Raw genomic sequence first — 12,267 nt, 5'->3', positions numbered from 1 at the left:
ATAGCAAACAATTTAATTAATTTTTTTCTTAAATCAAACCACCTCATACTTGGCTGTCTCATGCAAAAAAAGTAAAAAATAAAATGGAAGGGGAAGAAAATGTGGGGATTGATTAAACTTCCCCAGATATAGGCCTCTGGTCCTGGCATCTGGATGGATTTTGGACACTGTCTTTAACAAATGAGGAAAGAAACCACCTAAATATTGTGCTTGAGCAGGAAATTAAGAACCTCCACAAAGAAAAAGGGTGGTGCGGGGGAGGGATTCAAACAAAGGTCCTAAGCATCTGGTACAGTTCTAGAAATTCCAAGAGTCTGAAAGCATATCTGCTCTACAACTTCATTTCAGAGTAACTTAGAGATCAAGTCCCTTTAAGAGGGACCATCATCCTCTGAGCTTAATAGTGGGGATATGTGAACCATACCATAGATACAGGCTTGAGGGTGATCCTGAGCAGGTCCCCAGCATCACAGAGGGTGTCAGGAAGGGGAAGGAATGTTAACAGTGCACAGAGGGAAGAGAAGGATGTGGACATCAGACACCCATTGCTCTACTCCTCTCACCCACGTTCTGGTTCGCCTGCTGTATGTTCACGTGGGTATGAAGACTAACTTCATACCTATGAAGATGGTAGGACAAAAAAGAGGTATGAATGGCTTGGCTTTGTGCATCCCCATGTGTGGCCTCTTTTTTCAGAAGGAGACCATTTTCTTGGGGACAGGGGGCCAGGGAAAGCCCTTGTGGTGTAGGGCGGATATGGGATAAGATACAATGATAGCAGCTGCCAGATGCATGCCATCTCCCAGGACCCCCAACAAGAAAACACTGAATGTGGTTCTGGAATAGCAATGATGGCAGGGAGGGCACGGGAGTTTTCTCTTCTCCTGGGCCTCCAGGCAAACTCTCAGACACAGGGAGAAGCAGTTTTCTCCCTGGGCTCAGGGCAAAGGGCCTGGGAAGCTGAACTTGGCTGTTCTGTACTTGGGGAAGCCACTGCAGAGCAGGCTCTTCCATAATCCCATCTGCCTTTGACAAAACAAAAACACAAATAGTGTGTATTTTTCACACCACCTGGATTTCCTGGCCCCTTGACCACAGGTGCAAGCCCTCCTCTACCTCACATCCCACTGCCCACACCAAGGGCACCTTCCATTCAACCAAGAGCTGGAAGTAGCCCAATGAGGGTTTCTTTCTGCATGATCCCATGGCAGCACACCCTCCAGCATCCTGGTTGAGGAGCTGGGTTGGCTCTTTGGTCCACCATGTTTATTAAAATTAAAATAAGGAAAAATAAAAGGCTTCACTTGGTGACATAGGTCTGTAGAAGTCTCTGCTTTATCCCTCTATCTGTCTTTCCATTTATCCTGCAAGGCATCGTGTAGACCAGATCTGGAGGCTGGACCTAACCACATGCACTAATCACTGCAGTTTCATCCTTAGCTTGAGTTGTCTGCTCTTGACTTATGCTGGAGTTATTGTGTACTCAAATCAGAGTACACTGGGAATGAGTTTCATGTCTTAGATTAGGAAAAACTCAGAGATAAGCCATGCTGCTATACTGGGGAACAGTGGAGTGAGGACGCCCTGGGTGAAGGCGATCTAGGTGATGACCATGACGCTCCCAGCAATGCCCCCATAGAGCACCTGGCTACAGGTGTGGTGCAGCAGGTGGACCCTGCTGTAGGAGACTAGAAAGGCTGTGGTGAGGAGACCCAGGGAGAGCACGTGTCTCTCAGCAATTTCAGGAACCTGGCATTGTTTGTTTGGTGCATTCTTAAATACCAGAAAGGAAAGAAGTAGAAGAGAAAAAACTACATAAAATAGAAATGACTGGAGGGCATTCTGCACTTAGTACCTACTGCCATTTTGGGAGCCTCCATAGGGCTGCAGCTCATGGATGACATGTTTCATGAGCCAGTGGACCCCTTTGTTTAGTGCCAGGCCCCCATGGAATGAGATTGTGTGCAGTTCCTGCTTGAATATGAGAGTCATGAAACCAACAATGATGAATATGGGGCTGAGGGTCAGGTAGACAAGGAGGTGATCAGAGAGATCACCTGAAAGATATTTGATGTTGCGTGAGGGTCACTGGCCACTATGGAGAAAGGAGAAGACACTATCCATCTGTTTCCATTTTACCCAGACACTGAGATTTGCCCCTCAGTTAGTTTCTTAAGCATCTTTATAGCCATTGTTTTTAACTCTGTATCTGGTAGATTGCTTGCCTCCATTTCATTTAATTCTTTTTCTAGAGGTTTCTTCTGTTCTTTAGTTTGGCGAATGCTTTTTTGTTTCTTTAATTCAGCTACCTCTCTGTGTTTGTTTCTATGTATTAGGTAGATCTGATTCATCTCCCAGTTTTGGCAGGATGTCTTTATGTGGTGGGTGTCCTGCGCATCCCAATGCCAGAGTCTCCCTGGTCAGCTGAGCCAGATGTTTCATGAGTGTCCTTTGTGTAGTCTGTGCACTCTTCTGTTATACTTGAGTCTTAATTGCTATTGGCACATCAATGGTTGAGATTGACCCCTCAGGCTTACTGGATGTGAGTATTTCACACCACCATAGTGTAGAAGCTGGTATGTGAGGACTGATTCCATGGAGCAGGATTTGCCTCAGCAGGCTCTTGTGCCTGTCAAAACCACTATTTGGATGTGCTGCTTGTGGGGCTAATCATGTGGTGTTGTGTTGTGCTTTGAAGTTGCTCACTGAGTGTGCTTGTTTCTGGGCATCTTGCAGGATGCCCCATGAAGGCCAAGGTCAGTTGCTGTGTGTGGTCCTGGCTATCTGGTAGGAGCTAGAAAGCAACCGGCAATTGGTCTTTGCCTGTGCTGGACCTGGAGGTGCATGTTAGAGGCCACGCTAGGAACCAAGGCCAGTTGTCACCCATATCAAGCCTGGGGCAGCTCAGCAAATAGCCTAAGGCACCCTAAATCCTGCCATCACCTGCCTGCTTTCCATAACGTTCAGCTGCTGAAAGAGCCTCTGGTGGTATGAGAGTTCAGTGGGGCTGGGTCTCAGGGAGTCATCAGCGTGGGGCTAATGGTGTTCAATTGTTTAATGCAGATTCAGATTTGTCACCAGTTCTGAACTTGGGGTCACTCTGCAAAAGGCTTAGAGCACACTGAGGCCAGCCGCTGCCTGCCTAGGTCCTCAGGACCTCTCAAAGTTGTTCAAGAAAGATTGCAGTGGGAGCCAATATTGGCTGCCTGCAGGTCACCAAAACAGCTTTCAGTGGTGCACGAGTTTGGTGGGGCAAGGTAGCAGGGAGTCACCAGCGTGGGACAAGTGGTGTTCAATGGGTTAATGCAGATTCAGATTTGACCCTGGTTTTGAGCCTGAGTCTAATCCACAAATGTCTTAGAGTATATAGAGATCAATTATTACCTGCCTGGGGCCCATGGACCCCTGAGAGTTGTCCAAGAAAGACTGAAGTGTGGGCCAACACTGGCTGCCTGCCAGCTGCAAAATAGCCTATGACGTTGTGCAAGTTGAGTGGAGTGGAGTCCCAGGGAGTCACTAGAGTGGAGTGAGCAGAGTAAACCAGGCTAATGAACAATTAGATTGGCCTTGGGTGGAGGAAGATCCAACACAGGAAGGATGGCATCTGCATGCTGGCTACACAGGATGAGTGCTTAATACAGGGACAGTGGTGGCTTTCCCTCCAGCCCTTGACTTGGACCCACATAACTCAGTCTCTCTCTGTATGTCTCTAGAATCTCCTGGACTGCAGTTCCTCTGCTAGAGCCCAGGGTGAGTGCTTAGGAGTGAGAGAGGCTGTGCACAGACCCTTTAAGAAGACACCTAAGTTTTCAGCTTACTTCTGTCTCACCCAGATGGATGGAATCCCCACTGATTTTCCCAGCCAGATGTTATCAAGGATCCTCTTCTCGGCACTGGTGCTTTGGGCTACAGAGCCCGGTAGGGGCTGGGACCCATCACTCTTCACAGGGGACCTCTGCCGCCACGTATCCTTCCCAATTCTCAACCACCACATGTGGGTGTGGGGCCAACCCATTTCACATCTGTCCCTCCTACCAGTCTCAAGGTGGCCGGCTTTTTCTTTATATCCTTAGTTATAGGACTTCTGTTCAGCTAGTCTTCAGATGGCTCTCCAGGTTGATTGTTCTATAATTTAGTTGTAATTTTAGTGTGGTCATGGCAGGCAGCAAGCACAGCTTTTACCTGCTTGATGCCTGCCTTCTTGACGGGTTCATTTTTCTTTCTGCTGTTCCAATTGGGTCTTTTCTGCCACACTGTCCCAGATTGTTGATTCAATCTTCTGCTTCATATAATCTGTTTTTGACTCCCTCTAATGTGTTTTTCATTTCAGTTATTGTATTCTTTATTTCTGACTGGTTCTTTTTTATGGTTTCTATCTCTTACTGAGCTCATCTAGTTTTCCTCTAAGTTCATTGAGCATCCTTATAACTAGTGTTTTGAACTCTGAATCTGGTAGATTATCTCCATTTTGTTTAGTTCTTTTTGTGGAGTTTTGTTCTGTTCTTTAATTTGAGACATGTTTCTTTGTATCTTAACTTCGGCTGCTTCCCGGTGTTTGTTTCTATGTATTAGGTAGATTTGTTATGTCTCCCAATCTTGGCAGAGTGACCTTATATGGTGGGTGTCTAGTGAGGCCCACTGGTGCAGTCTTCTTGTTCACCTGAGCCTGGTGTTCCAGGGGTGCCCCTTGTGTGTGTTGTGTGTGCCCTTCTGTTGTAGTTGATGCTTGAATGCTGTTGGCACAACAGAGGTTGGGATTGACCCTCAGTTTGACTGACTGTGAGTGCTGACCATGACTATAGAGGATAAGCTATTGTGCAGGGGCTGATCCCATAGAGCAGGGTTCACTTTAGCAGGGCTCTGGTGCCAGTTGAGTCTGCCCTTCAAGTGTGCCATTTGTGGAGCTGATTGGATGGTGCTCTGGGGTGGTGTGATGCTGGACACCAGGTGTGGTGGTTCTGGAGCCTCTTAGGAGAGGCTTTGTTGTAGACCAAGTTCAGCTGCCATTTATGCCTGGCTTGGGACCACCTGGTGGGAGCTACAAAGAGATCCGCAGTTGGTTACCACTTGTGTTGAGCTTGCAGGTGTTTGGAGGAGGCTATGCTGTGAACCGAGGCTGACTGTCACTAGTGTCAGGCTTGTGGCCTCTTAGTTGAGGCTATGTTCCAACATTGGCTTAGCTTATGCCAGGATTCAGCCCGCCTGATGGTATTTACAATGGAAGGTGAGACCAGTCACATTATGCTGTACTTGGGGCTGCTTAGCAAGAGGTACAGGGCAACATGAGGCCAGCTGCTCTGTGCGTGAGGTTTGTGGACCTTTGAGAACCTTTAGAAAAGTCTGCAGTGTAAGCAGAGGCAATCTGCTTTTGTGGAAAAACTACTGGAAATAGCTCTGGTGTGGGACATTACTAGGTGGGGTAGAGTTTCAGAGAATCCCTATGGCAAGATGAACCATGTAGCCAGATTAATGAAGAGGTCAGATTTGGTGCCTCCTTGTATCGGCAGGCTGGTAGGGGGAGGGCTCAACATAGGAACAATGGCACCTGCCTCTACTTCCATCTGCAGAGAGAGCTGCCCTGACCCCTGCCCCTCCAGCCCTCATCCTAAAGCTAATCAATTCAGTTTTTCCCCATATCTTTCTGGCACTTTTTGAGTTGCTGTCCTTGCAAACTTAGAGCAAGTGAATTTGTGAGCAAGTGAGTCTGTGCACGGGCCCCTCAAGAGGAATGTCTTGGACTCCAGCAGCATTCTGTCTCACTTAGATGCAATCCCTGCTTGTTTTCACAGCGTTATTATGGGGACTCCTCTCCTGGCACTCGTTCCCATGTGTGAGGCTGGGATGCCTTGCTCATCAAGGCATTTGAGTATGATCTCCACAGTCAAAATTTCCTTCCCAATTTTGAATCACCACACCACGTATATGTGACCTGCTTCTACCATGTCTCCACCCTTCCTGCCAGTCTTATGGTAGTTTCTCCTTTATATCCTTAGTTATAGGATTTCCATTCAGCTACTCTTCAGGTGGTTCTCAATGGTTGTTCTATAATTCAGTTATAATTTTGATGTAGTTATGAAAGGAGGTGAGCACAATGTTTTCCTAATCCACCATCTTGATCAGAAGTCACAGGTATAATCTAAAAGGAGAAAAGAGGGCCCTATAAAATTAGGATGACAATTATTTTTACTACACTGGGATATTTTGAAATTGAGAAAAGAAGCACTTTTAAAAATTATACCATGATGAAAACCATAAAATGGGGCTGCCATGGACAAAACATCAAGCATGATCAACCTACTGAAATTCAGCCTCTGTGGACACAGCATCAGAGAAGGGGCTAAGATGCCCCACCTCTGTTATTTGATGTTGGTGCTGATTAGGGTTTGGACAGGGTAATTGTGGGATCTAGGTTCCATCAGCACCATCAGGCAGAGACTACCTTTCTTTCCAAATAGTTTCAAGGCACAGAGTCACTTTGCAGTTATCAGATGCATAATACCTCATTCCTGTTGCCAAAATTTTTCACTTCACCCTCTCCCCCACACTCCCTCAAATAGTTTAATGTAAGCCTGGTCCCCAAGCTGCAATAAATGAGAAAGAGAAAACAAATAATTTCACCAAAGTTTAACATGTCACTTATACAGTGTTTCATGATTGACCAATATTTATATTCACAAAGTAAGCAGGATACTTTCTAAGAAAGGTTAATTGAGATTTTTTTTAAAAATCTGTATGGTAGATGTAGGTCTGTTATTTTTTGCTATATTTTCCTTTGTACATTTTTATTCTGAAATTCTTCTGTCTTTATTTGGTTGGTATCACTCATTCTGAAGTTTCTCTCTGAAGAAAGATGTCTTTTCTGAATATACAGATGGTGCCAAAAAAAGGTATACACATTTTAAGAAAGGAAAAAGCTGTATTAAAATTGTAATACTCAATATACACTGGTAACAAAAGATGAATACAAGTCACATTTGACTTCAGCAATTACAAGAGGTGCTCAAAGTGGTTACCATCAGTGTAATTTTAATACAGTTTTTTCCTTTCTTAAAATGTGAATACATTTTTTGGCACCCTCTGAAATTATATATATGTATATATATATTATATATGTGTGTATATATATTATATATGTATATATTATATACATATATACATATGTCAAAATATATACATATAATATATATATAATTTCAGAAAATATATCTCATGTTCTAATACCTCAAAAATATCTTATGTTTTAATATCTTATGCTCAACACTACCTTCATACATACTTATTTGCTTAGGGAAGATATGAGTAAGAAAAGCTTGAAAGCTTGGGCTTTCCATTCCCATTGGCAAAAAACAAAAAGAAAAACAGAAGTTAATTTTAATATTAGAATTTATTTTAGATTGGTATACTAGTATGCTCAGGAGAATATGCATAGTAAAATTTCTAGCCTTCCCAAAACTCTTTCTAAAATGAAATGCTCTTGGATTGTTCAAATCTAACTCAATAGCTATTATATCCTTTTTTTTGCCTTGTCACAAGTTTCAGATTCTATATTTCATGTCTCATATTAACAGAACACTTTATTCTAGCTGCCCAAAAAGCTATTATCAAAAAAGTGCTTAGTGACCTCCAAAAAGCTGCTTTTTAAATTACACCATCCAATAGACCAAAAGAAAAGTGACTTTTAAATAAGATCAATAAACCATCAATAATTGGTTTCCAAGACAATTCCTCATCAAATTTTATTTTCCCCATCTTACTCAAAGGATCTGTGTATTCAAGTTGTCCATCTGTTTATGAACTCCTAGGCTTTATCTACATACTACATCTGATTAGCAATGCAGATAATCAGCATCTCCTGAATGGCATTCAGTTTCACAGATGCAAAGATTGGGATATGAACATCAATCACTCATTCTCAAGGGGAGGAGTCATCTAATTAAGGCCATCTGTCCAAACTGTATGGTGTCTAAGGACCCAGTCAATGTAGGAAGTTCTAGGTTGCAGAGATGCCCAGGGTTTTTGGAATTAGTTACCTGGATGATTCTGCCTCATCTCCTATTTACCTTGTTCTTCACTTCCATCATGGTTCCCTGTGGTTAGTGACATGGTTGTACACATGCCCTTACCTCACCCTTTCATATCTCACCTCACCTTACCTCAATCTCCCACCTTAATTATCCTTCCATCTTTACTCATGACACCTTTGAATGCTCAGAGTAATATCTCTTTGTTTCTAGTGAGGTATTTTTTTTTTTTCTATCTGCCAAAGAACAAGAACGTGTGACATTGGCGAGATCCAAACCATTGTGTATTGTTCAGCCATATAATGTTTGAAGTAGATTTCAATTTGAGTTATTTGGAATCTGGCACAAACACATTTCAGTTTCCATAGGCCTCAGTATTTAGTCCCTACCATGCCACGTGTCTTTGCCTGAATAACACCCTTGTACAGTCTTTGTTCTTTAAATTATGAAAGTTTAAATATAAACATAAGTAGGGAAAATGGTTTAATGACCTCCATTATTTATTATGTTGTCTCAAAAATCTTAATATATGACCATTTCTGTTTGTTTATACCCCCATTTCTACTCTGTTTCTAATGGACTATTTGAGCCTAATTCCAGACAACATAACTTTTTTTTATCAATAAATAGCTCATATTTATTAAAATGTAAGAGATATTTACATTAAAAATTGGATCTACAGGGCCGGCCCTGTGGCTCAGGTGGTTGGAGCTTTGTGCTCCTAACTCTGAAGGCTGCCAGTTTGATTCCCACATGGGCTAGTACGCTCTCAACCATAAGGTTACCAGTTCGATTCCTCGAATCCTGCAAGGGATGGTGAGCAGCACCCCCTGCAACTAAGATTGAACACGGCACCTTGAGCTGAGCTGCCACCAAGCTCCCGGATAGCTCAGTTGGTTGGAGCGTGTCCTCTCAACCACAAAGTTTACAGTTCAACTCCCACAAGGGATGGTGGGCTGCGCCCCCTGCAACTAACAACGGGCAACTGGACCTGAAGCTGAGCTGCGCCCTCCACAACTAAGACTGAAAGGTCAACAACTTCTAGCTGAACGGCACTCTCCACAACTAAGATTGAAAGGACAACTTGACTTGGAAAAAAGTCCTGGAAGTACACACTGTTCCTCAATAAAGTCCTGTTCCCCTTCCCCAATAAAATCTTAAAAAACAAACAAACAAAAAACCAAACAAAACAAACAAAAACAAACAAACGAAAAATTGGATCTACAAACCCATTATCATATCACATATAATAAATTAGTTCATAAAATCAAATGGCAAGTAAATGTTCAAATGTCCACAATTCTCTTTCTCACTCTTTCTCTCTTTCTCTGTCTCCTCCATTCCCCACTGTAATGGTGCTCTTAATTTGACTAGTTCTAATCAGAATCCAAATGATGTTGACACATAGCATTTGGTTGATGTCACCAGTCTCTTATAATCTATCATTTTATATTTTTTATCGTGTAATTTGCTCTTGAAAACTTTGGGTTCATCACCCTTGCCTGTTTTCCCTATAAGCAGTACACAGCATCTTCTTATATTGAAGACACTGGCAGAACTTAAATTCATCTTATATACAGGCATGGTATCCCACCTTCTCAGTGGGAATACCAGACTTTTACTGAGAAGACCACTTTGCCCAAGAACACATCTCCTAATTGCAAGGATGTTCCATATCTTAGAAGTAGAGCTTTATTCTTTCTGTTCTCAAAGAGTCTCAGATAAAGCAAAATTAGGGAAGGGGCAAAACAACCTCAAGCATGGAGGAGAGAGTTACTTACACCATGAGAAAGATGTGAAAGCTTACACAGCTCTCCCCCTCTTGTTTTCAAATAACCTAACTTTCTGTATTATCATTATAATTTTATATTGAGATTTTGACCTTAAAGTTAAAAAATTCCCTCTGGGGGAACATACCTTAAGATGTTATCTTCCTTACATAGCTTATCATGAAAAAATGGTCAAAGTACTCAAAATCTAGCATTCTATTTTTGTAACTACACTTGAATAACAACCAACAGTGTGGTGGTGAGGGCCAAGTCTTGTGGGGCTTTATTCTAATCATTGGGGATTTGGGTTTATTATTAAGAGAGATAGAAAACTGTTGAAGAATTCTCAATTGTGGTGTGAAAATTGATTTTTATTTTAAAGGGATTATCTGGATATTCTGAAGGGAATAGATATAGGAAGAGAAGAGTGAAAGCAGAGAGACCTATGGAAGGCAATTTCAGTAGTGGAGGTGAGTCAGAGTATCTTGGAGTTAGATGGGGACCTTAGAGACCATCATTCTAAATTAATCCTTCTTGGAAAGAAAGCAAGGCCTATTGCAGTAAAAGGGCTTAAACAAGGTCTGTATCTAAATTTTTAAGAGCCCATAATATAAACTAAGTTTTAAAAATTTGTCCTTAAACATATAAAATAATATATATTTTAAATTATTTCAAAAGAAACCGCTGCCATTAATTTTCTGACTGAAATGCAGGCTGAGGTTGTCGTACTTTTCAGATTTCAAATCCCCTGATCTACACATGCCATGTAAATTCTTCACTGAGAAACTTATGATTAATGATAAATGCCAGTAATGTTTATCATTTAAGAGGATATGAATGTGGAGAAATAAATGGGTTACTCCTCTTTGTGGTCCTCTTCACTTAATAAAACTCTTTCCAAATCATTTCTTAGTAGGAACTTCTATAAAACTTAATGCATCATGTGGATCTTGCATTAAAATTTGTTTTCATCAGTGTTCCCTAGTCCAGTGAAATGTAAAGCTCATGGTAACCATAACAAAGTATTGCTGATTTTCCTTAACAGATAATACAGTTGAAGCCCAAGGAGTTGAAGACATTGCTAATAAATAATGGAATGAAGTTTAGAGGACATCTTTTGTGTAAATACTAAGATTAACCAAATGATAGTGTCAACATCCCACACTTTTTGAACTCACTATACCATTGTTCTTAATTTCACTAGTTCAAATCAAACATAAATCAGTTTGACACATTGCACTGGTTGATATGTCATCAAACTGTCTTATAGTCTATGAGTCTCCCTTTTTATCTTGTCATTTATTCTTAAAGGTTTTAAATTTATCACTTTCGCCCTTTTCCCCTATATAGAGTTTCATATAGTTCTACCTATTACATACTTCACGCTCTTTCCACTCCACCTTGGTAACATTCTGGAAGACTGGTGATGCCTTAAATGTCTTTTTTTTTTTTCCCCTGAAAGAACATCCATCATATTGTGGGGATGGAGATAGTCATTACTGTCACTATGGAACCTTTTGTGATCTATCACAGCCTTTATTAAAATGCAAATATCTGTTGACATGTCTATTTATTACCTATTGGACTAAGGGTACTTTAACTGCAGAAAAGACTCTTGTTTTACTTAACTTTTTAGCAACCAGCAGTTACTGGTCAGAATTGATGTTTGATATAGTTTTGTTCAGAATAATATGCATGCAGGAATTAATGCATCATATTCTTTTATAATCACATGAGAAGCAGTAATGAGAGCAATTTTGACAATAGGTTCTGAAGTTACGCTCCTTGGGTTTAAATCTAGATCCCACATTTACATTCTATGGAAGTTGGGACAAATTGCCTAAACTAGTAGTGCCTCAGCTTCCTCATATGTGGAAAAGACAGTACTTACCCATAAGACTAATAAGGATTCAATAAATTATTGCTTAGAACAGTGACTGGAGTATAATTAATTGTTTTATACATGCTATATGTGTGAGTCACTGGCGTGTAATATTTGCTATTTGCTGTTATATGTGCTGGATATTACTTTCAATGATTTATTTTCTAACTTGAGATTCAGTGCACGTGTGTTCGTGTGTGTGTGTGTGTGTGTGTGTGTGTGTGTGTCTAGTAGAGGTGGTGGTGATATTGATAGAAGGGGTTTCTCACTAGAATTCTTCAACATAAATGTGTCAGCCTGTTTCTGGAGAATATGACTGCGTGTTGAATAAAGGGGTCATTATTTTTATGGCTTTTGTTTTCGTTATCCTGTGATATTTTTTGAACATCCATAGTGCCTGCCACCCAATAAAGAATTGGGAAACAAGTGAGAGTTGCAAACTAAATGCAGTAACAACACTGAGGAAAGGCAAAAGGATAATCATTATCTTTGCGATCCCATACAGGGGTATTGATATCCTGTGCTCAGTCTTCATTGAGGCCTGAAAACAAGGGAAGGGATCATCTGCAGGTCCTGTGTGATTCTGTTTCATGGA

The 12,267-nt window shown here is 41.3% G+C and overlaps 1 pseudogene; it reads right to left on the bottom strand.

Moving 5' to 3' along the window:
* Positions 1–1,419: 1,419 nt before the first annotated feature.
* Positions 1,420–3,994, bottom strand: LOC117025600 (dolichyldiphosphatase 1-like; annotated as a pseudogene).
* Positions 3,995–12,267: the final 8,273 nt, after the last annotated feature.

The sequence above is a fragment of the Rhinolophus ferrumequinum genome, chromosome 8, assembly GCF_004115265.2.
Source record: "Rhinolophus ferrumequinum isolate MPI-CBG mRhiFer1 chromosome 8, mRhiFer1_v1.p, whole genome shotgun sequence".
Lineage (NCBI taxonomy): Eukaryota > Metazoa > Chordata > Mammalia > Chiroptera > Rhinolophidae > Rhinolophus > Rhinolophus ferrumequinum.
Note: the sequence above shows the minus strand (reverse complement) of the source record. Positions and strands in the feature narration are given on the sequence as shown.